Genomic DNA, 24,891 nt, shown 5'->3' with positions numbered 1-24,891 from the left:
TTTTTGGCATAAATTAGAAGGAGTGGTACTAGGCAATTGAAATTTCGCATACAGGTTATATATGACTTAGTTAAGAAAAAGTCCAAGAATGGATGAAATCGGTCATTCTCCAGGGGTACCTCCCTTGGACCTATAGTAAAAATTTTTGAATTTCAGCTCCAAAAATTGGGATATCTTCACGAAAATTGGTTAATATGTTATTCTTGTAATACGCATCGAAGATACCAAAAATATTTGAAATCGGCCAGTCCCTAGGAGTACCTCCCTTGGACCTATAGTAAAAATTTGGTTTCGTAAAATGAAAAATGGAGGATGGGGTCATGTGTAGAAGTTCACGCAAGTGTGGAAAGTTCTCTGATCGCCATTCACTTGGGAGTGGCCAGAAACGATTCTTTTACATATGACTCAAGCAGCTCACGACTTCCGGTCTTTGACCAAGTATCCTCTGGTTAGCCTAAGAACATCCGTTCGAAGGTGAGTTAAAGTGAGAAGGCGAAACATCCCCTGCATAGGGTTGTGCGCTGGGTTTGGGACCCGCCACGTAAAAAGCCTACCCCAATGAACAGTAACAACCAGCCTCGGATGAGAGACCCCCCTTTTGATGACGACCACGGCAAACGATATAAGGACTAGGATTTAAGGGCATGCACCTGGAATGTCCGTTCCTTTAATTGGGAAGGTGCCGCTGCCCAGTTGGTTGATGTACTCGTGAAAATAAAGGCTGACATCACCGCCGTCCAAGAAATGCGATGGACGGGACAAGGACAAAGACGAGTAGGTCCTTGTGACATTTACTACAGTGGCCATATAAAGGAGCGCAAGTTTGGTGTGGGATTCGTGGTGGGAGAGAGACTCCGTCGCCGAGTACTATCATTCACTGCGGTGAATGAACGTCTAGCCACAATCCGCATCAAAGCGAGGTTCTTCAACATATCGCTGATCTGCGCCCACGCTCCGACGGATGAGAAGGACGATGTGACCAAAGATGCCTTTTATGAGTGCTTGGAACGCACTTATGAGAGATGCCCCCGCCACGATGTCAAAATCGTGCTGGCAGCGACTTTAACGCCAGGGTAAGGGCAAAGAAGGTATCTTTGGCACTATGGTCGGTAAATTCAGCCTCCACGAGGAAACATCCCCAAATGGGTTGAGGCTGATCGACTTCGCCGGGGCCCGAAATATGGTTATCTGTAGTACTAGATTCCAGCACAAAAAAATTCATCAAGCTTACCTGGCTGTCTCCGGATCGAAAAACTACCAACCAGATCGATCATGTTGTGATAGACGGAAGACACGTCTCCAGTGTTTTAGATGTGCGTGCGCTCCGAGGTCCTAACATCGACTCGGACCACTATCTTGTTGCAGCCAAGATTCGCACCCGCCTCTGTGCAGCAAAAACGCCCGCCACCAAACACAAGGAAGGTTCGACGTCGAGAAGCTGCAATCACAACAGACAGCCGAACGATTTTCTACTCGGCTTGCACTCCTGCTCTCTGAGAGCACTCGTCAACAACTCGGTATAAGGGAACTGTGGGACGGCATTTCAAACTCCTTACGTACAGCTGCAACCGAAACCATTGGTTTTCGGAAAGTGCAAAAGAACAGCTGGTACGACGAGGAGTGCCGCGCCGCAGCGGAGAGAAAACAGGCTGCCTACCTCGCAACGTTACGATCGACCACTATAAGTGCGGGATGGGATAGATACCGAGAATTGAAGAGGGAAGCGAGACGCATCTGCAGACAGAAAAAGAAAGAGGCCGAAATGCGTGAGTATGAAGAGCTTGATAAGCTGGCCGACAGGGGTAATGCTCGAAAATTCTAGACCGGAGCATACTCTTGTAGAACCCCCAAAGGTGATCTAGTGACCGATGCCCAGAGCATACTTAAATTATGGAGGGAACACTTCTCCAGCCTGCTGAATGGCAGTGAATGCACAACGCCAGGAGAAGGCGAACCCGATTCCCCAATCGATGACGATGGAGCAGACGTCCCATTGCCCGACCATGAAGAAGTTCGAATAGCAATTACCCGCCTGAAGAACAACAAAGCGGCTGGGGCTGATGGATTACCGGCCGAGCTATTCAAACACGGCGGCGAAGAACTGATAAGGAGCATGCATCAGCTTCTTTGTAAAATATGGTCGGACGAAAGCATGCCCAACGATTGGAATTTAAGTGTGCTATGCCCAATCCATAAAAAAGGAGACCCCACAATCTGCGCCAACTACCGTGGGATTAGCCTCCTCAACATCGCATATAAGGTTCTATCGAGCGTATTGAGTGAAAGATTAAAGCCCACCGTCAACAAACTGATTGGACCTTATCAGTGTGGCTTTAGACCTGGAAAATCAACATCCGATCAGATATTCCCCATGCGGCAAATTTTGGAAAAGACCCGTGAAAGGAGAATTCGACACACACTACCTCTTCGTCGATTTCAAAGCTGCTTTCGACAGCACGAAAAGGAGCTGCCTCTATGCCGCGATGTCTGAATTTGGTATCCCCGCAAAACTAATACGGCTGTGTAAACTGACGCTGAGCAACACGAAGAGCTCCGTCAGAATCGGGAAGGACCTCTCCGAGCCGTTCGATACCAAACGAGGTTTCCGACAAGGCGATTCTCATCGTGTGACTTTTTCAACCTGCTTCTGGAGAAAATAGTTCGAGCTGCAGAACTTAGTAGAGAAGGTACCATCTTTATAAGAGTGTACAGCTGCTGGCGTATGCTGATGATATTGATATCATCGGCCTTAACACCGCGCCGTTAGTTCTGCTTTCTCCAGACTAGACAAGGAAGCAAAACAAATGGGTCTGGCAGTGAACGAGGGCAAGACGAAATATCTCCTGTCATCAAACAAACAGTCGTCGCACTCGCGACTTGGCACTCACGTCACTGTTGACAGTCATAACTTTGAAGTTGTAGATAATTTCGTCTATTTAGGAACCAGTATTAACACCACCAACAATGTCAGCCTGGGAAATCCAACGCAGGATTGCTCTTGCCAACAGGTGCTACTTCGGACTGAGTAGGCAATTGAAAAGTAAAGTCCTCTCTCGACGAACAAAAGCCAAACTCTATAAGTCGCTCATAATTCCCGTCCTGCTATATGGTGCAGAGGCTTGGACGATGTCAACAACTGATGAGTCGACGTTGCGAGTTTTCGAGAGAAAAGTTCTGCGAAAGATTTATGGTCCTTGCGCGTTGGCCACGGCGAATATCGCATTCGATGGAACGATGAGCTGTACGAGATATACGACGACATTGACATAGTTCGCAGCGAATTAAAAGACAGCGGCTACGCTGGCTAGGTCATGTTGTCCGAATGGACGAAAACACTCCAGCTCTGAAAGTATTCGACGCTGTACCCGCCGGGGGAAGCAGAGGAAGAGGAAGACCTCCACTCCGTTGGAAGGACCAAGTGGAGAAGGACCTGGCTACGCTTGGAATATCCAATTGGCGCCACGTAGCGAAAAGGAGAAACGACTGGCGCGCTGTTGTTAACTCGGCTATAATCGCGTAAGCGGTGTCTACGCCAATTAAGAAGAAGAAAATGAAAAATTTGCATATGATAGGCAAAAGTGGTCAAATAATTTTATTATCCAAATATTTATACATATGTTTTTACTGAAACAATTATTTTTATAATAACACTGACTGTATATCTGAAATGAGAGAGAAGTTACAGAATTATTAAATTCCCTTGAATATAATATAAAAAGTTATATGTACCAAGCAAATCATTCGAAATCACAGTCTTCCGTATCTAAAACTAAAGCGTTCTCCACAACGTCTGCTTCCGATATATCGAAATCAGAATTATCCGAATCGTATTCAGATCCCCCTGGCAAGTGGTTGAAAATTTGAAGCTCACTTGAAGGTGTAAGCAATTGTATTACTTTTTCTGGTAGCTTCTCTCTTTTCCGAAATTTTTCTCTAGCGGATAAAGACAAGCTTGAAAGAAGGGGTCCGAAGAATCCATTGCTCTATTGAAAACATCAGTCATATTATTTTTTCTTGTATTTTTTCTTGGATGTGCGTTGCGATCTCTCTTGTATAATTTATTTCGAGCTTCTGACGCATTTTCACCAAAACAACGAACAGGCATTACGCAATTTTGTATAATCTGTGAGCCGTGAACAAATATTTTATGAACTGTTGCTAACATTGGAACCATAAATATTTTTCCATGTACAAGAAGACAGTTCTTTTGCAAAAATCTTCAAACTTTGTGGTATCTATAGGATACTCGCAGGAAATAGCAATTAATATAACTCTAAACTTATTCAAAATGTCTATATCAATATTTGTAATTAAAGAAAAGAGTTCCAAATTGTTAAATGCTTTCCTGGCAGTATTGCCGTCATTTGATGTTCCACTACCATTTGCTTTAGGCTTATCTACATGAAGGCCCATTTCTTCCCAAAACCTCTTTTGTACTTCTTGTTTACGAAGTTGGAATGCTTCTTTATCTGAAGCTTCCCTTATTTGCTACTTTTTTTATTCGATTCTATAAGCAATGTGTACAACGAATTCAAATACTCGAATCCATGCATGTAGTGGGCTAATACCATATCTAAGGATGTAAGTTTGGGTTTAAAAATATCAGAATTAAAATTTTTAGTTGTTACGAATTGTTTTGGCGTAGCACCACATATTGGGCATTTTTGATTAGAATTGGTGTTTGTTTTAACATTTAGTACTTTTCCATCAATCAAAGTCATATGCAAATCATAATTGACAATAATTTTTTCTCCGTTATCAAGGTAATATTCAAATGGATTTAAGTAAGATATTTGCACATCTAGCTGACTATTTTCTGATAGAATTAGAGCTGTAGATTCTTTTGCCAATTGCATTTTTAATGGCCTGCAAAACCGCACTGATTGCGTAGTGCGATTCCTCCAAATAATTTTGCCAGAACTGCCCAGTTGAGGTGTACTTGTCTCAAACCTTTGTTTAAACATACTTTGTCCCCTTGTACCGTCAAACCCATAGCTAGCAATTAAAACAACATTCGAAATTTCTGCCATGACGTGCAAAACATCTTTTTGGAATAAAAGAGTGCGTTGTGCGGTATGGTCTAAGATATTTTGCAGTAATACTTCTGCTGAAGACTCCGACACAGATATCTCCTTAGGCCGGCAAAGTAGCTTGCTTTTAATTACTTCCTCATAGCCTGGATATATATTGCAATTCCTTTCTTTATTTAACAACCTCATGTTGATATATTGTCTTTTGCTTAAATCATTTTCAAGTAAAAATGCGAGAGCTTCTTCCGGAGTGAGTGGAACTGCTTCGGGTTTTTTGGAGGTAAGAGCTTTTCTTATTTCGCTTTGTTCTGCTTGAGGTGCAGTTTTCTTTAAAATAAATACTAAATCACTTTGTTTTGATTTTTTTGCCGCCAGAGTAGCTGCATGAATCAAAAAATCAATATCGTCATTGTTTGCCAGCTTCCTCTTAAGCCGATCTTTTGCATCTGTGAAGCTAACCTTTGGTCGTCCTGCTTTACAAGAACAGGGTTTTTCAAAATCATTCTCAGAAATTTCAATAATAGGTGTTGCGGAAACCCACTGGGGGTATTTCTCTTAAAATCTATTAACCATACGATTACATTTTGATAATTTTTGGCTAACATATGCTAATAAATTTTGTATTTTTTTTCTTATTTCATCTTTTTTCTTAAAACTTAAATCATTAGTATTAATTTTTTTAAAAACCCAATCCAAAACAACATTAGTTTTGCGATCGCCCTCTATCCAAACTCCAAGCATTTCTTCGTGTTGGAATTTAAAGGTTGCTGAAAATTAAAAATATACTTAAATGTTGCAAAAACGGGTCAATGTTACATACATGATTTTAAAGAACATACCCCAAACTTCCACCGAACATAAAACTCTGGAACAAAACGGGACAATACACACAACTTTCACTCCACAGAACACAGGTTAATACGAAATTTTCGGTTAAAAAAGCTATCAAACAAACCTCCACACTATACAGACATAACACAATAAACCAAATTTTTTTCCATTAAGTTAAAAAATAGATACCTTTCTTATATACTTCCATTATAAATTTATTTCTTTTTTTTCCTTTTTAACTATTAACGAACAGCTGTTTTCTTACAATATTTTACTGAACTGTTTACAAGCTTGTTGCTGCTTCAGAAGCATCATGTTTTACAGCTCACATTTAGAACAGAGTTGCCATATCCAAATAATTTTTTGTATATTTTAAACCACTGAAATGTCTCAATGAATACTGCGTACCTATTTTTTGAAATAAGAAAAAATAATTTTTGGATTTATGCCAAAAAATTTGAATTTCAGACCATAGTGCACTCCACGAATTGGCAGACAACACAAAGTCAGAATTTCCTCTGGCAACTGAAGTGTTGAAAACTCAAGCGTATATAGACGATATTCTATCAAGTCTGAAGTCACACTCTTCCACAAGCATACGAGGCCTCAATTCCGCAGGGTTTCCATTAAAAAAGATTACGGCAAATCATCCAAATATAATCAAAAATATTCCAAACGAAAATTTGTTGGACACTAATTTCCTTATATTCGAAAAGGAAAGTACAGCAAAAACACTAGGCATCCAATGGAATGCGATATCGGACCAGTTCTCATATACGACTGAGTCCATATCCGCATTATCAGCCATAACGAAAAGACAGATTTTATCCTCGGTGGCAAAACTTTTCGACCCCGCAGGATGGCTTTCGCCAATTATGATCCAAGCGAAAATCTTAATACAAGAATTATGGCTAGATGGAACCGATTGGGACGAACAAGTGAAACCCCTTCGCTTAGAAAAATGGTCCCAGTTCGCAAACAATCTGAATGATATTTCTCAGATACAAATTCCACGATGGGTAAACTACACCCCCGAACATAAAGTCGAATTACATGGCTTTTGTGACGCCTCAGAAAAGGCATACTGCGCTACTATCTATGTGCGCACGCAAAGTGACACCACGTCCACAAGCCATTTATTAGTAGCAAAAGCAAAGGTGGCACCTTTGAAAACTGTAAGTCTCCCACGACTTGAGTTATGTGGCGCACTACTACTTTTCCAATTAGTAGTCATGGTGCAAATGCATTTAAATATGACAAAATGCAAACTATATATGTGGTCCGGTCCCGAAATTGTACTAGCCTGGTTGGAAGAACCACTACATGCATGGAAGACGTATATTTCTAACCGAACGTCTCAAATACTTGACCTAGTGTGATCAGCCACTTGGCGTCACGTAGCCAATCCTGCCGATCTAGGTACAAGAGGGTGCAAGCCACTGAACCTTGCCACTACCACCCTCTGGTGGAATGGCCCCCGATGGTTGATAGAATCTCCTGATTCTTGGCCACAATCCCCCATGCGCAAAATTATCGCACCAGACGGTCGAAATATCGCCACCTTTCACACATTATTGGATGATGCCGACATCCTTGAACGATTTTCATCGTTTCCAAAAGCTCTCAGAGTAGTTGCTTATATGTTCAAATTTATCGAGCAACTCAAAAGCAAAGTAAAAGGATCACATGATTTCCTATGCAACAAAGTGACGCACCTAGAGTTACAAAAGGCAAAGTCGCACTAATTGCATATACACAAGCGCTCTACTTCAGAGCGCTGCAATTTCGCTCTGCCTTTCACCACAACAGGTGTTGATTTTGCTGGGCCTTTCCAGGTAAAGGCGTCCATGTTAAAGTCTCCCACTCTCATGAAAGGCTATGTGGCTGTCTTTGTATGTTTCACGACAAAGGCAGTACATCTCGAGCTATGTAGTAATCTGACAACGAAGGCTTTTCTCGCGGCATTTGCTCGCTTCGTCGCTCGACGTGGCTACCCATCAAAAATTATGAGCGATAATGGCAAAACCTTTATCGGAGCTCAACGGGCCACAGAAAAGCAATTTGTGGATTTTTTAAAACAAGTGTCACCCGACATCGTACAAAAGTACGCCTCTCAAGGTATAAATTGGCAATTTATACCCCCAAGCGCTCCTCATATGGGCGGTTTATGGGAATCAGCTGTAAAAAGCTTCAAATCCCATTTCAAACAGGTAGTTGGAAATTATAAATTCAATTACGAAGAGTTCACGACGTTATAAAATCGAATTGAAGCCGTTCTCAATTCACGGCCACTCACAGTACTATCGCAAGACCCCTCAGATTTCACTGCCTTAACTCCAGGGCATTTTCTAAAAGGAGAACCCATCCTGGCCATTTCTGAGCCAGGCGTGGAGTCGCTATCCCTATTAAATCGATGGGAACGAATTAAAATTCTCCATCATGATTTCAGCCGCCGCTAGAAGGACGAGTACGTAAAGGATCTCCACAAAAGATACCGTTGGAAGACTCCTGAACAAGCGCCTAAACTTGGAGACTGCGTCCTCATTCATGATGATTGTCTAGAAAAGCTACATTATGGCTACGACGGTCACATACGAGTCGTGGATCTCCGTACGCAAAACGGAACACTAACCAGACCGCTCGTGAAGCTATGCTTTTTACCAACAACCGACGACCGCGAATCCGAAAACCTCAAGAATAAACCGGTATTATCGCTACACAATAAACGAACCAAATGAAACCAATAAAACACGAGAAAGTACGCAAATAACAAACCGTCAAAATATAACCAATCGCCAAAAAAAAAATAACAAACCGTCGATTAATAACGAAGAAAACTAACACAAATCGGTCAATCATTACGACGACCCATTCCTGCCACATATCGTGGCACCATGGTCCATATCTAAGTGTATGATAGATTAATAATCAAAACTCTTCTCTATACAGATTGACCAGTGACAACCACGCCAACCCCTCGGGCTACCAATGCGCCACGCACCGGGCCCACACCATCGCCCCGAACTGTGGTTGCAACAACGCCGGCACCTGTGCTGGCAACCGCGCCTGCAGCGGTCCTTCCATCCGCACCTCGTGGTGGCACTCGACCACCATCACGCACATCACGGACTTCTGAGACCCCAAGGTGCCCCATCTGCCGGCGCCCACATCGTCTGCATCACTGCGGGATATTTAGGGGTATGCGACCCTTGCGACGGCAACAAGTTGCCCAGGCACACGGGCATTGCCACAACTGCCTGTCACCTACACATCTGACTCCGGAGTGTGAGTCACGAGGGTTGTGCCAAGTATGCCACAGGCCGCATCACACGCTGCTACATCGTAGCGCGGCACGCGAGGTGAATCGGCCACCCATCCAACGCGGCCGCATACCCCGATTCCAACCCGCAGCTCGTACCGCACCGCACAGCTGCAGCGTCTGCTAGGCTAAACAGTCATTTAGAGGGGTCTGAATCGTTAAATGCGCCAGTCTGCACCCCCCTCTCAATAAAACATAGCTACACCCCACACATACACACCACATCTTCACCCCACACTACACACACCATACTCAACACATTGGCATCATGTGCATCATTTTCTTTTCATCCCACACTACATACCTCATTCGCAACACATCGGAATTATGCCCACCCCATCGTCATCTACACCATACTTTCCCACCACACACGAGGACACCAGCACACCATTAACAAAAGGAACTGGCGGACGGCGCCGAGCCTCTTTTGTTCTCTACCCGTGCGCATATAAGTTAACACAATATAAATTCATATAAATCCGCTGACAACAATGTCTGCACAATTAGGAGTCAACTTACAGTTGAGACTCCTATTGCAATCTTAGCTCAAAAAAAACTTCTGGTAGTTTGGCCGTAGTAAGAGGACAACACGTGTTCACGAAAAGGACGGTCCGTACGGACCCGCCAACCGGAAGATTAACATACTTAGTCAACAAGAATGAAAAAAAAAACCTTTTTACATTTTTTAAGAAAAAATAAAATAAAATTTTTAAAAATTTTTTAAAGAATACTAAAATTAAACGAACTTAAAAGGCTAAAATCAACAAATAACGAAATCAACAAATAAAGCTAAGTGCAAAAAAGACAAAAAAAAAGGTGAAACAACATTCATCAACCCAGGAAGAGAAAAAAAGGGTGCAATAACATTCATCAACTTACTATTAACCAGCAATCAACCATCTAAGGACATAATGCAGTGGCTAGGATTAATGTAAGTTAGTCTAAATAAAATATTTGTTACTAAATATATAATATAAGGAAAAAATTATTAAAAAAAAATTTTTTAGATACTAGAAATAATATTAATAAATTATAAAGGAAAGGTTCATATTTTTCATCTTTCAAATGTAAAAGAAAGGTAGTGAATCAAAATGAGTCAGGAAGAACAAATAGCATCGACATTGTCGATATTAAATCTGCACTCATCCAGCACTAACGTTTCCCCTCCTAACATCCCTTCCACTTTCACTCCTAATCAAAAAAGAGAACTCGTTTCGTTAATATCGGAAACAGTTTCGACCATACTACAACCACAAACCGAAGAAGAAGTTGAACATCCTGTAGATTTTAGCATTAACGTGGACGCATCCGAAAGAGTTCCGGATGTGGTAAAATGTTTAAGAGAATTTTCGGGTAAGAACGGAGAATTCAGTTCATGGCGGAAATCGGTAGATAGAATATTATTAATGTACGGACAGAATAAGAACACCCCAAAATATTTTGATATCCTGCATACAATAAGACACAAGATAGTTGGCGAAGCTGACACGGCCCTTGAGTCTTTCCGCACCCCATTAAATTGGGGTAAGATAAAAAAATGTCTGATGTTACATTACTCGGACAAGAGAGACGTTAGCACGTTGGAATATCAAATGACAACACTTGCACAACGGGGTAGCACTGTTGAAGAATTTTATCAACAAGTTTATCAATATCTCTCACTTATCCTAGACAAAATCGATTGCCTGGAGTTAGGTGAAGAAGCTTTGTATACCATGACAACGCCATATAGAGAAAAGGCACTTGACACATTTATATGAGGTCTGAAAGGTGCCTTACCCAGTCTGTTAAGTGTAAAGGAACCAACCAGTTTACCACAGGCTCTCAACATGTGTCTCAAATTAGGCAACATGAATTACAGGACGAACCATACAAATAGTATCAGTCGCTTGCCGACCAATACCAAACCTATTAGCCACAATCAACCTATTAGCCACGATCAACCAAGGTCATACTCATTCAAACCCCAAGTAAGATCCTTTTACCCAGAACTTACAAATGTTCACAACCAATCCCTTAGACCAAATTCGTATCAATAGTACGGCCAAAACCGACACTACGTCACAGTGCAACCACCTCTTCCTCCAAAACCTCTTACACCAATGGAAGTTGATCGCTCTCTTCAAACGAAGCAAATAAATTATCAGAATAGGACTCAGTATCAAAAAAATCAAACATTTTATAATAGGCAGCAAACATTCAGTAACAAACCACAAGCATTTAGTAATGAACTAGCGCAGGCTAATAATAATCAAGCTAGTAAGAGACCACCATCACAGATAATACTGACTTCTAATAAAATGCAACGGATCTACAATACTGAAGTTACATAAACTGACCCAATAGATTACGATAATGAAATATTAGAATATCCTGAAGGGTACTACGAGTCTTCGCAGGACAACCAACCCGAATACAACGAAGAACAAGAAGAGATCGAAGCAACCCCTAGTGACAATATCAATTTTTTAGACTAAACTCCTCATTGCCATACTATCGTTTCAAAATGAAAAATGGCCATGAACTAAAATTTTTATTAGATACCGGATCGAACAAAAATTATATTAGTCCAACTTATATCAGGAACCCCATTCCGAACAAACCCTTCATTGTAAATTCTGTTGGTGGACCCGTCAAAATTACTCATCATGTTTTCGGTGATGAAATAGGTAATTTAAAATTTCACATTTTGCCCAAGCCATAATAGGTAAGAATACAATGAAAAGTTTAAACGCAGTAATATTTACTAAGGAGAACTATTTTACATTACTCAATAAATACGAATACCCCATCCACCAGTTAGCAATTAACTCTATTATACACACTACATTAAGGCTAAATCATTTGAGTCCCGAAGATAACGAAAGATTAAAACAACTCTTTAACTCATGCCCAACATTATTTGCTGAACCAGATAAAAAATTAACATATGTCACGAACGTTAAAGCCGAAATTAGGACTAAAAGCAAAAGGCCAATATATTCCAAAACTTACCCCTATCCAATGCCTTTAAGAAAAGAAATAGACAAACAAATTGAGGAATTACTTAAAGATGACATTATTCGACCATCGAAATCTCCCTACAATTCTCCGGTATGGGTCGTACCGAAGAAAGAAGACGCCTCAGGATTAAAAAAATTCCGTATGGTTATCGACTATCGTAAATTGAACGAGGATACCATAGCAGATAAATATCCCATTCCAGATATTACCACTATTCTAACTAATCTAGGATCAAATAAGTATTTTTCTGCAATTGACCTTAAGAGTGGATTTCATCAGATTGCTCTCAAGGAAGCAGATATTGAGAAGACCGCCTTCTCTATTGCCAATGGGAAATTTGAATTTACTCGACTTCCATTCGGCTTAAGAAATGCGCCTGCTATTTTCCAACGCACTTTGGATGATGTGCTACGAAAACACATCGGCGTTCGGTGCTACGTTTATGTTGACGACATAATTATCTTTAGCAAAAGTAAAGAAGATCATTTTAGAAATTTTGCAATTATATTTGACACTCTCGAAAAAGCGCATTTAAAGGTACAGTTCGATAAATGTGAATTTATCAAAAAGGAAATCGAGTTAGATAGAAGCTATAATAAATTTTCCACGGCCCAAAACTGTCCATGACGGTAGGCCAATATCCTTTCTGTCAAGAACTCTAAGCAGAGCAGAGGAAACTTTTGCCGCCAATGAAAAAGAAATGTTGGCAATAATTTGGGCTCTACAGTCCCTGAAATGCTTCCTATACGGATCAAAAAAGGTTAAGATTTACACTGATCACGAACAATTGACCTTTGCTCTCTGCAACAAAAATACAAATGCAAAAATAAAAAGATGGAAGGAACAATTGGAAGAATATAACCACGAAATCATTTATAAACCAGGCAACACAAACATCGTCGCAGACCTACTCTCACGACCACCACTTAAATTCAATGACTGTTCACAGTAGTGATAGCTCTTCCGAAAATTTAATTTCTTCAGTAGAAATACAGTTCAAAAACCAAATTTTCATATCAGAAGATTCCAAAAATTCATACAAATTCGAAATAGTTTTCTCTACGTACCATAGGCACTTAATAACTGAAACAACCTACAATGAAGAATCGCTAAAATCGCTTTTAAAGAAATATCTTAATCCATCGGTAATCAATGGTATAAAAACCACAGAGCCCATTATGCTAAAAATCCAATCAATCTACCCTCTACATTTCGCAAATTACAAAATTCGTTTCACACAAATAGTAGTTGAAGATATTACTAAGACCGAGACCCAAGATAAAATAATAATCGAGGAACATAACCGTGCTCACAGAAACGAAAAAGAAAATAAGCTACAGATTTTGGAAAAATATTATTTCCCCGCTCTGTCAAAAAAAAAATAAAAAAAAATCACAAAATTATGCAAAGTTTGTAAAGAAAATAAATATGATCGCCACCCAAACAATGCAAAATTAGGAGCTACACCCTTACCAGAATATCCAGGTCATACTATTCACATAGACATTTTCTCAACAGACAAACATAAAGTACTGACTTCTATTGACAAGTTTTCCAAATTAGCCATTATAAAGAAAATAGATGGGAAAAGTATAGACAGTATAAAAAAACCCTTAAGAGAAATAATATTTTATTTTGGAATTCCAAAAGCTATAGTTTTCGATAACGAAAAGACATTTAATTCTAAACCAATAAAATTCATGTTAGAAAACGAATTCAATATAAAAATATTCACTGCACCACCCTATAAAAGCGAGGTGAATGGACAAATAGAACGGTTTCATTCAATATCATAAATTATGAGATGCTTAAAACAGGAACACTCTGATAAAAATTTCGACGAATTAATGGAATGGTTTGTAAACGAATACAACCATTCTGTTCATTCTGTTACAGAAAAAAAACCCGTTGTCATATTCTTTGGTAGACTTACCTCAAATGCCACTAATAGAGAAGAAACTATGAAGAAGGTTCTAGAAAAATTAAAAGAGAAACAGGAAAAGGACCTGCAACATCATAACACATATAGAAAGGAAACTATTGACTATAAAACAGGAGACAAAATGTTTGTTAAACAGAATAAAAGATTAGGAACAAAACTTTCAAAAAGGTACAAAGAGGAAATAGTTAAGGAAAACAGACATAAAACAAAATAGTCCACAAGGATCGTATAAGAAACTAATATAATCATATCTCCTTTTAGATCACTAATTTCCATAACCCTTCACATACTTTGCTACGCTTCGGTTGAAGTACTCGATTACTCTCGATCCGAAATTGTTACCATCGAAAATGGCATCGGGAAAGTACAGTCTGGAATTTTCAGGATCCTTCACTTCATCAACCTCACCGAATACTCCATAATCCTAGAGGACATAAATACCCACTTCACAAAAAATATCCCACCGTCCCATCCCTTGCACCCATTCATTGCAGAAGAAATTAAAATAATTAATATTACTATCAACAATATAACACCAAAATATAAAGTAAAGAGGTCATTAAATTTTATAGGATCAGCATGGAAATGGATTGCGGGAAATCCCGACCATGATGACCTTGTAGCGATCAATAGAAAATTTGAAGAAAGCATAGAAAACAATAATCAACAGCTAGTAATTAATAGAAACGTTTTTGAAAGAATTAAAAATATTACCGATGTAAGCAACAGCATATTAAAAACACTACAAAATAGCAATGAATTTCGAACCTCACTAATACTTCTGTATAAATTTAAAATTGATATAATAAAAGAAGAAATTGAAAACATTAACAGAGCAATACGTCTTACCAAAGCAAACATAATAAACATAAATAAATAACATAAACATAATAAAGATAAATGACATATTTATTGAAGAAAACATACCGTTTGGTTCCTTAGAAGAATCATTAAACTTTGCAAATACATATTCAAATAGCTATGAAACAAAATTTACTAATTTATGGAACAAAAGTACCAAAAACAAGGAATGAAATTTGTAATTGCATTTTAATAAAACCAATATGCAAAAATGGAACAATTTTGAAATTAAAATTTGAAAACGTTTTGAAATGTAATGCAAATTACTATGGAATAGAAAATGATTGTAAACAAATAAATAATGTAATAATATGCACACAAGACCAAATTGAAGATTTAAAAAACGAAAATTGTATTAAAAATTTGATAGAAAACAAACCTTATGATTGTATTATTACAAATACTGAACATGTAAGAAACATTGAAGAACTAAAAGCAGTATTAATTTTACTAAATAACTTTCAAGGAAATTTAACTATAAGTAATAATGTAACGAGACATTTAAATGGATCATTTATTGTAAAATTTTTTAATGAAACAATAAAAATTAACAATTTAAATTTTACTGCCATCGAAGCTCACAGCCTGAGACCATTGCCAGCATTAATCCATAATTCAAATTCTCGATCCGAGTACGAAGAAGTACTATATCTAAAGTTTATGAGAGAGCTTAATATTAAAAATATAAAAAAAAATTAGCTCTCTAAATTTACTAGTCAAATCTAGTATGCTAACTCATTTCGGTATTTTGGTCGTTGTTATAATCATAATTATAACTTTTAAAATTCGGACACGGAAAATTGCCGAAATCACCATTCAAAACGCGGAAGCGATTCATATGCTGACAAGAAAAGTAGCAAAACATAAAAGTCTTAACGACATACCATACTTTTAAAAACCAATGGGGGCGATTGGAATTTCGGAGGGAGGAGTTAACACAATATAAATTCATATAAATTCGCTGACAACAATGTCTGCACAATTAGGAGTCAACTTACATTTGACCAGTGTTGCCAACTTAGTGGATTTTCCACTAGATCTGGTGGTTTAGGCATGCCTTACAGCGAGATTTTTTTGGTTTTAGTGGCTAGTGGATTTTATAGTGGATTAGATTGTTCCAGTTAGTGGTAATTTACGGATTTAACCGCTAGTGTGATTCATAAAATGCTCTGTATACGTTATAGTTAAAAAAAGTTTAGGATGTAGGCAACATTGCTCATATTAAATCTGTCGGGTCGGGGATTCCCCGATTATTGTCTACAAACTTCTTGAATAAACGATTATGAACGTTATTTGTACGGTCATTGGGTTAAGTTAGGTTTGATTTGATCGCGTAAAGTACCTCCTATTGGTTATTTTATTTAAAAATGTACTCAGTCAGACCAGTTGATCAGTTCAGTTCAGTGAGTAAAGTAAACTAAACCAACAGTACAGTACAGTTTGCTATTGTTTTGATAGATGATACGTACTTCTTAATCTTACTTGAATGAAAACTGGGGCCCTATTCTGTATCTCTATTCGAAAATGTATTCTATTCGAAATTCGGATCTACTTTATAATTATCCGAAAGTTGTACCACCCTGTGCCAGAATAAATACGTACAATTTTCGTTTTTGCTTTCTACAACTCAAAAGCTAACGAATTATTTTATTCGAAAATTGGCTTTAAAATCCGAAAATCAAGTTACAGAATATAAAAACTCCGAATTCGAGTAAATTTTTTTTCGAATCGAGTTACAGAATAGGCCCCCTTATTTCATTATAGGTATTTAATTAATTATGCCTAAGCCACAGTACACCCAAAAGTTTCGTGATTTTTGGTTACGTGTACCAGAACTGAAGGTCTGGTTGCAAGTAGTGGAAAGCACTGCCGGTCCAGTAGCAAAGTGTAAATTATGTGGTACATTATTAAGAAATCATTTTGGAGATTTAAAGAATCATGGATTATCTAAAAAGCACCTTCATAACTCAAAGGTACGTAAATTTTATACGAATTCAGCTTTATGTTAAGTGTATACAGGAAAGACCTTTGCAGGCGAATATTAATTATTGAAGTAACAAGCATGGGGAAAAAGAAAGAAGAAGCCAGGCTAGGATTATATACAGCGGCACATACTAGCATTCGTGTAGTGGATCATTTGGGAGACGTGATTAATCACACGCACAAGGAGGATGACAAAATTCACCTGCATAGGACTAAATGTACCCAAATTATTAAAAACGTTCTAGATCCTAATTTTTCACAAAATTTGACAGAAGATTTGAAAGATCAATCCTATAGTTTATTGATTGACGAATCAACCGTATCGCAGTTCATAAATATTCGGAAATTGTTATTATATGTACATATATTACAGCTGCACTCACAAAAAAATTATACCTACATATTTAGATATCCCAATGCTCTACGAGTGTGATGCAGACGGCATTGTTGCCGCCTTAAAAGCATCACTCGGACGATTCGGTATACCCCTAAAACATTTAATGGGCATTGGAACTGACAATGCTGCAGTCATGGTTGGAGTTAATAACGGTGTGTATGCCAAACTGAAAAGAGAACTACCGAGTCTAGTTTTGGTGCGCTGCATTTGTCATTCCTTACAATTAGCAGTCTCCGCAGCAAAAAAGGAGTTCTTACCCAGGAATCTCGAATTCATTATTAGAGAAACATATGATTGGTTCAGCCGTTCTTCATCAAGGCAAGCTGCCTATAAAGAACTATACAAACTAATAAACGATGGTCATGACCCTTTAAAAATTGTTCAGTCGTGCCCAACTAAGTGGCTTTCTGTAGAGTCCGCAGTTGCACGGATTTACACACAATGGCTGGAACTGAAAACACATTTTAATATCGCAGAATTAAATGAAAGATGCTACACAGCCGAATTGCTGCATGCAATGTACTCTCATGATGTGAATTATGCATACATTTTGTTTATTTATCCAATTCTCACTAATTTTAACAGGGTTAATAAAATATTTGAATCGAAAGACGCAGATCATTCTAAACTGTATGACGAACTGACTAATTTAATTGATACACTTGTTGACAAGATAATATTGCCTACCCAGAAGCTAGATATTTTTACGCAAAATATTCAAGATTTTATAGATAATAAATGCTATTTGGGGTACAGATTTGAAATTCACTTGCAAACAATGAAAGATAAAGGACTTCCGCCAAATCAAGAAGAAATAATCCGCAATAGGTGCATCCAGTTAATTGCATCTTTGATTCAAGAATTGAAAAACAGATTGCCCGAAAACTTGAAACTCATAAAAAGTATTCAGAAAATCAGCGTAGAACACTCACTATCTCATAACAAAGAACCGATTACTGAATTGATGTTGCATTTTAACAAAAAACAAGAAGATATTGCGAAGATTGACGAGCAGTGTCGTCAAATACATCTACTCAGTTGGAAAAATACAAAAAATACAAAGGAATTTTGGTACGAGGTATTGAAATTCGAAGATATAGCAGGAGAAAATAGATTTCAGGATTTGGCGACATTTGCGATATCTTTATTAGTTTTACCGCACTCTAACGCTGATGTAGAACGATTGTTTAGCATGATGAACGTTGTCAAGACTAAACAGAGAAACCGAATGAAGTTTGATCTCCTTTCTTCAATAATCACTTTTCGTGCAGGCTTAGCACGTGAAGGCAAATGCTGCAATAACTACATATTACCAAATACTGTAATACAAAAAATTGGAATTAAAGAAATCTATTCTTCCCAAACTGAACAAGCAGATGAAGCTGACTCTTCTGATGATGATCATTTTTAGTTTAAGCTAAATATTTAATGTCATGATAATAACCTGTTGTTTGTATTAAATTGGCGTGGCACCATCATTCACAATGAAACCCTTTAATTTTATTAATTTGCTGGTCCATTTACATTACATTAACTGATGCTATTATTTGACATCTTGACAATTCACAGGTATCGCAGATGGTAGTAACTCATGAATAAAAAATATTTTGTGTCACACTGAAATTTCTGGTGGAATTCTGGTGGTTAAAGAGCCCGACAAAGTTTAGTGGTTTTCTGGTGGTTAATACGGCCTTATTTGGTGGTTTGATAAAAATAAAGTTGGCAACACTGCATTTGACACTCCTATTGCAATCTTAGCTCAATGGAATGCGCTACACGCGCATCCGTTCTCCCAATTATTAGGTAGGTGAGCGAAACACGCGCAAACCTAATTTTGATGACTAGGCATTTATAGGGCTCGAGCTAAGCTTGATGGTGGCTTGCAATAGAATTAAGTTTTCAGTTTGAAATAAAAGCTCAAAGTAAGCACATAGTGCTGCCAAGGAAACTCATCGTTTTATTTTATGTTATACGCTACAATGTCGCGATCGCCGATCAACACCATTATACATTTTTTCGAGTCAAAAAGGTGAGTGCCGGTAGTGGTTACAATATTTTGTATGCAAAGAAAACAAACTTTGTGCGTAATATGTATGTGTGTATGTGTATGGTAACATAAATATTTTCATTGAGATTTAAGAAATGTTGTTGATGATTGGTAGGTTTTATATAACATTTCAATATGGAATTTGAATTTCCTTCAAGAAACAATTGTTGATTTGATGTTTCAGGTTTGCCATATTCACATTTTACTGAAAAAACTATCAAAAATTAGTACTAGATTTCTTGAAAGCTGCGTACTAGCACAAGTAAGTTTATCGCAGGAAAGTTTCTTGACCGTTTCTTAAGCGTTTTTTTATATGAAGTTTTTACGTTTCTTGAGAGCTGCGTACTAAGCTTTAACAAGTGATATATTAACTCTCATGAACTCGACACGAAGTTTCATCGTAGTAACAGCGCATTTTCTTAACACAGCAAATAACTGCACTCCTGAATCTGAACATGAGATGGTGGCATTGACAGCACGAAGAATGTATCAGGTAAGTAAAGTATAAAATAAATGCATCAAATAAAAAAAAATCGTTAGTTATAAAAAATTTCATAAAGTGGACTAATATTGGTCTTCTTTCCTGTAGGCACACACTGCTGATTATATAAAAGAATGCTTTGAAAATATTACCGACGAGTTTTCAATAGAAAAGGGTTGCATCTTATCAATTACCACTGATGGTGGTGCTAACATGGTTGCTGCAGTGAAGAAATTTTTGGAAGATGGAAAAAGAATTCCTTGCATGGCACATTTGTTGAGTTTAATAGTGGATGGCGTAACAAGAGATAATGCACCAGTTCTTCAAATTGCCTATCGGGTCAAAGCCATTGTAACATATTTCAAACAATCTGTGAACGCAATGGATGATTTGCGAAGAGAACAAAAGGGACAAAAGAAAGAGGGAGAAGAATTAACACTTATACAATCAGTAAGCACAAGGTGGAATTCTTGTCTTGATATGTTGGAAAGATTCAATACATTATCAGCTATTGTGGCTAAGATTTTGGCAACCAGGCGGAACGCACTTGATATGATAACTTCTTCAGAGTTAGGTGTCATACGAGATCTGATAATATTGCTTACCCTATTTAAGCAAGCTACTGAAGAAATTTTCGGCGATCAGTACGTGACTTCAAGTTTGGTGATTCACATTGCAAACTTACTTCAGAGAGGCCTTGAACAAGTAAAACCTTTCACCGAATTTGGTATTGCTGTTCAGAAGAGTTTGCTAAATTTAGTTATTGCAAAACTAGAACCACCAGAGCGACATTTACATACATCTGGCCAAAGCAACAATTTTAAACCCACGCTTTAAGCGTATTCATTTTAGTTCAGCGCTAGCTGTTTCCACTGCAATAACCGAACTGTCAAAAGAAATACGTTTAGAACATAAACGTAGAGGACAACTCTCGCCTGAACTCAGACCCACTCGCACTACCATAATTCCAAATTCCAAAAATTCTTCGCCGTCGTTGTGGTCCAGACATGAGAAAATTATGATAGATATTGCTGCAGCTTCAGCAAACTCTTTACTTTCAACTTCAACCAGTGATGGCATGCCCAGCGAACTAAAGCAATATCTAGATCAGCCTATAATACCCAGAAAAAAGAATCCAACAAAATTCTGGTTTGATTGCCGTCATTTTACCCCAGTCCTTTCCGACATATGTAGCTCTAAAGTATTTGATATCGCCTGCGGCCTCGGTTTCCTCGGAGAGAGTGGCATCTGCTGTGAATCTCATCCCAATAACAGAAGTCGGCTTACAGCCGAGCACGTAAATCAAAGAGTTTTTTTATGTCTGTATCAGATAAATATTGGGTTGATTAATAAATAATTAATGTTTTAATTGTTGTTCTTGGTTTATTAAAAATTATGTCTATTGGTTAGTATCGGGTGATTTTTTAAGAGCTTGATAACTTTTTTTAAAAAAAAAACGCATAAAATTTGCAAAATCTCATCGGTTCTTTATTTGAAACGTTAGATTGGTTCATGACATTTACTTTTTGAAGATAATTTCATTTAAATGTTGACCGCGGCTGCGTCTTAGGTGGTCCATTCGGAAAGTCAATTTTGGGGAACTTTTTCGAGCATTTCGGCCGGAATAGCCCGAATTTCTTCGGAAATGTTGTCTTCCAAAGCTGGAATAGTTGCTGGCTTTATTTCTGTAGACTTTAGACTTGACGTAGCCCCACAAAAAATAGTCTAAAGGCGTTAAATCGCATGATCTTGGTGGCCAACTTACGGGTCCATTTCTTGAGATGAATTGTTCTCCGAAGTTTTCCCTCAAAATGGCCATAGAATCGCGAGCTGTGTGGCATGTAGCGCCATCTTGTTGAAACCACATGTCAACCAAGATGCTAACAAACTTTTTGTTGCCAAAAATGGAAGAACTGAACTTGGTTGACATGTGGTTTCAACAAGATGACGCTACATGCCACACAGCTCGCGATTCTATGGCCATTTTGAGGGAAAACTTCGGAGAACAATTCATCTCATGAAATGGACCCGTAAGTTGGCCACCAAGATCATGCGATTTAACGCCTTTAGACTATTTTTTGTGGGGCTACGTCAAGTCTAAAGTCTACAGAAATAAGCCAGCAACTATTCCAGCTTTGGAAGACAACATTTCCGAAGAAATTCGGGCTATTCCGGCCGAAATGCTCGAAAAAGTTCCCCAAAATTGGACTTTCCGAATGGACCACCTAAGACGCAGCCGCGGTCAACATTTAAATGAAATTATCTTCAAAAAGTAAATGTCATGAACCAATCTAACGTTTCAAATAAAGAACCGATGAGATTTTGCAAATTTTATGCGTTTTTTTTTTAAAAAAAAGTTATCAAGCTCTTAAAAAATCACCCGATATTTATCTAGTAAGGTAATATGATTAAAGTAGATTAGGCCTTATATTTTCTTTCATATCATACCGATATATCGATATATCGATATTTTTAAATAAAAATATCAATGTCGATATTGATATATTCAAAAATGACCGATACAATATATATCGATACTTTATTCCATTTCCGACATCCCTAATGAGAACCAGATGTGTCTTCTTTCCGTTTGTAGCGCGGTTAGAGTGTTGCACCTGTACAACAGTGTGACCAGAGTGTGGGCAATTCATTGGCAATTTTATAACCGTGTGACTAGATTGTGGGCAATGCATTGGCAATCCGTAACACATGTCCTGGTGATTTTTTTTTTTTGAGGCATGTTGTAATCTACTGGTGCCTTGAAAGATTTTTGGGCTTTCTAAAGGGAGTTGTGATTGCTAGAATTTGAACACAATTTCTTTATATAATTTTCAGTATTGTGTTCTTCCTCGCGTTTAAGCGCTTTTTTTTTAACTTTCGTACAGCAGATTTCAGTTGAAGCAGAGTTGAAGGGTCACAAAAGTTGGCACAGGTTATTTTGTAAGATAATAATCCTATGGAGTATATACATATATGTATAAATGATCAGTATGTTGAGCTGAGTCGGTTTCTGTTTCTGTCTGTATATATACGAACTAGTCCTTCAGTTTTTAAGATATAGTTTTTAAATTTTGCAAACGCCATTTGCTCTTCAAGAAGCTGCTCATTGGTCAGAACGGCCGATATCGGACTCCTATAACATATAGCTACCATACAAACTGAACGATCGGAATCAAGTTCTTGTATGGAAAACTTTCACATTTAACAAGATATATTCACGAAATTTGGCATAAATTATTTTCTAAGACAACAATGTAATCTCCGAAGAAATTGTTTAGATCAGTTAAATATAGCATAGTTTTTTTTTTTGTTTGTTTTTGCGGGTATGTGGGTGGAAAATGCCTTCCGTGACTATCGTCACACCAGCGGTTTGTGCCAGTTGCAGGTCACTAAAACCCCCCCTCTAACGAACCGTCGCCCACCCTGGGACCGCGTTTGCATTACTTCAGGGTGGCGTTCCATTTTTATTTACATCTGCACACCTGCGTCCAGGTCCCGCTTTTTGATGCGTAGCAAGAGTGCTGCGTTGTTCTGGATAATCCCCCAGCTTTCTTCGCTTTCCAACACGACGCTGATTAAATTGTCAGCGTTAATTGGGCCGACCAGGTCTTCTACGGCTGTGCGTTATCCTTGCCAGCGCTCACATTCAAAGAATGTGTGTTCAGAATCGTCTTCTGTTGCGTTGTTGTATAGGCATGACGGCTCTTCGACTTTTCCCATTCTGTAGAGGTACTTTTTGAAGTATCCGTGGCCGGATAACAGCTGGGTTGTGTAAAAATGTACTTCTCCGAATTTACGACATGTCCATAAATCTAGATCTTTTATCAGCCAGGCCGTCCAACTGCCAGGACTTTCATTCTCCCATCTTTGTTGCCATGATGTTATCGTATCTTTCCTTATTTGTTGTATTGCGCTCTTGTTATTGCCAGGTGATTTCTTTAGCTCCCACAGCTTTTTCCTTTCATACGATAGAAGGTCGATTGGAGCATTGCCGCTTATAACTAATATTGCGTCGACTGATACTGTTCTGTAGGCTGATGCAACTCTGAGGGCTGCAGTGCGGTACACTCTGGCCACTGCCTTACGCCGGTTTTCCTTTTTAAGCGCGTCTGCGCAGATTTCGGCTCCCTATAATAGGAAGCTGATTATAGTCGACATTAGGAGCTTTCTCTTTTCTTGGCTGGGGTCTCCTATGTTAGCCATTAATCGGTTCAGTTGAGAAGTGATCTTCGCTGCCTAACCTGCGGCGTGCTGGATTTGTACCCAGAAGGTTAGTCTGGTGTCCAGTCTTACGCCTAGGTAGTTTACTGCTCTCTGTGTCCTAAGAGTATCCGTAGTCGTGTGCATGCTTATCTCGAGAGGTATGTGCTTTTTTGTTAGCAGTAGTAGCTAAGTTTTCTCCGTAGCGAGCTGGATGTTGTGCGTGTCGAGCCATGCTTGCGTCTGTATTAAGACCTGGTTGAGCTTTCACCGAGCTTCTTCTGTATCCCTTGCTGTGATTACTGCTGCAATGTCTTCCGCATAGCCAATTAGATACGATTCATCTGGCATTTCTAGTTTTAATATTTCGTCAAAACTCATGTTCCACAGGTCTGGGCCTAGAATAGATCCTTGTGCTGCCCCTGGCGTGACTGCTATCTGTCGTGGTCCCTCTTTAGTTTCGTACAGCAGTTTCCTGTTACTGAGGTAGCTCCGCACCACAGCCCTGAGGTAGTCGGGTATCTTGAAACTTTTCTCGAGGGCGTCGATCATATCTACCCATCTAGCGCTGTTGAAGGCGTTTCAGGACATCTAGAGTCGCCAGCAACACTATCCTTTTGTATTTATGCCATCTGTGTTGTGCGGCTTCTACGCTTTCTATGACGCATTTTATAGCTCCTATGGTTGATCTGCCGGGTCTTAAGCCGTGTTGTCTAGGGGACAGTCCTCCAGCTTCATTGATAGCCGCTTCGAGTCTGGGTTTAAGTAGGCTTTCGTACAGCTTTCCCGCTGTGTCA

General features: G+C 38.6%; 1 pseudogene; it reads left to right on the top strand.

Moving 5' to 3' along the window:
- LOC120780783 overlaps positions 1–24,496 on the top strand; it is a 30,220-nt pseudogene extending 5,724 nt beyond the window's left edge.
- Positions 24,497–24,891: the final 395 nt, after the last annotated feature.

Source organism: Bactrocera tryoni, unplaced genomic scaffold (genome assembly GCF_016617805.1).
Source record: "Bactrocera tryoni isolate S06 unplaced genomic scaffold, CSIRO_BtryS06_freeze2 scaffold_25, whole genome shotgun sequence".
NCBI classification, from domain to species: domain Eukaryota; kingdom Metazoa; phylum Arthropoda; class Insecta; order Diptera; family Tephritidae; genus Bactrocera; species Bactrocera tryoni.
The sequence above is the reverse complement of the archived record's forward strand: the minus strand, read 5'-3'. Positions and strand labels throughout refer to the sequence as shown.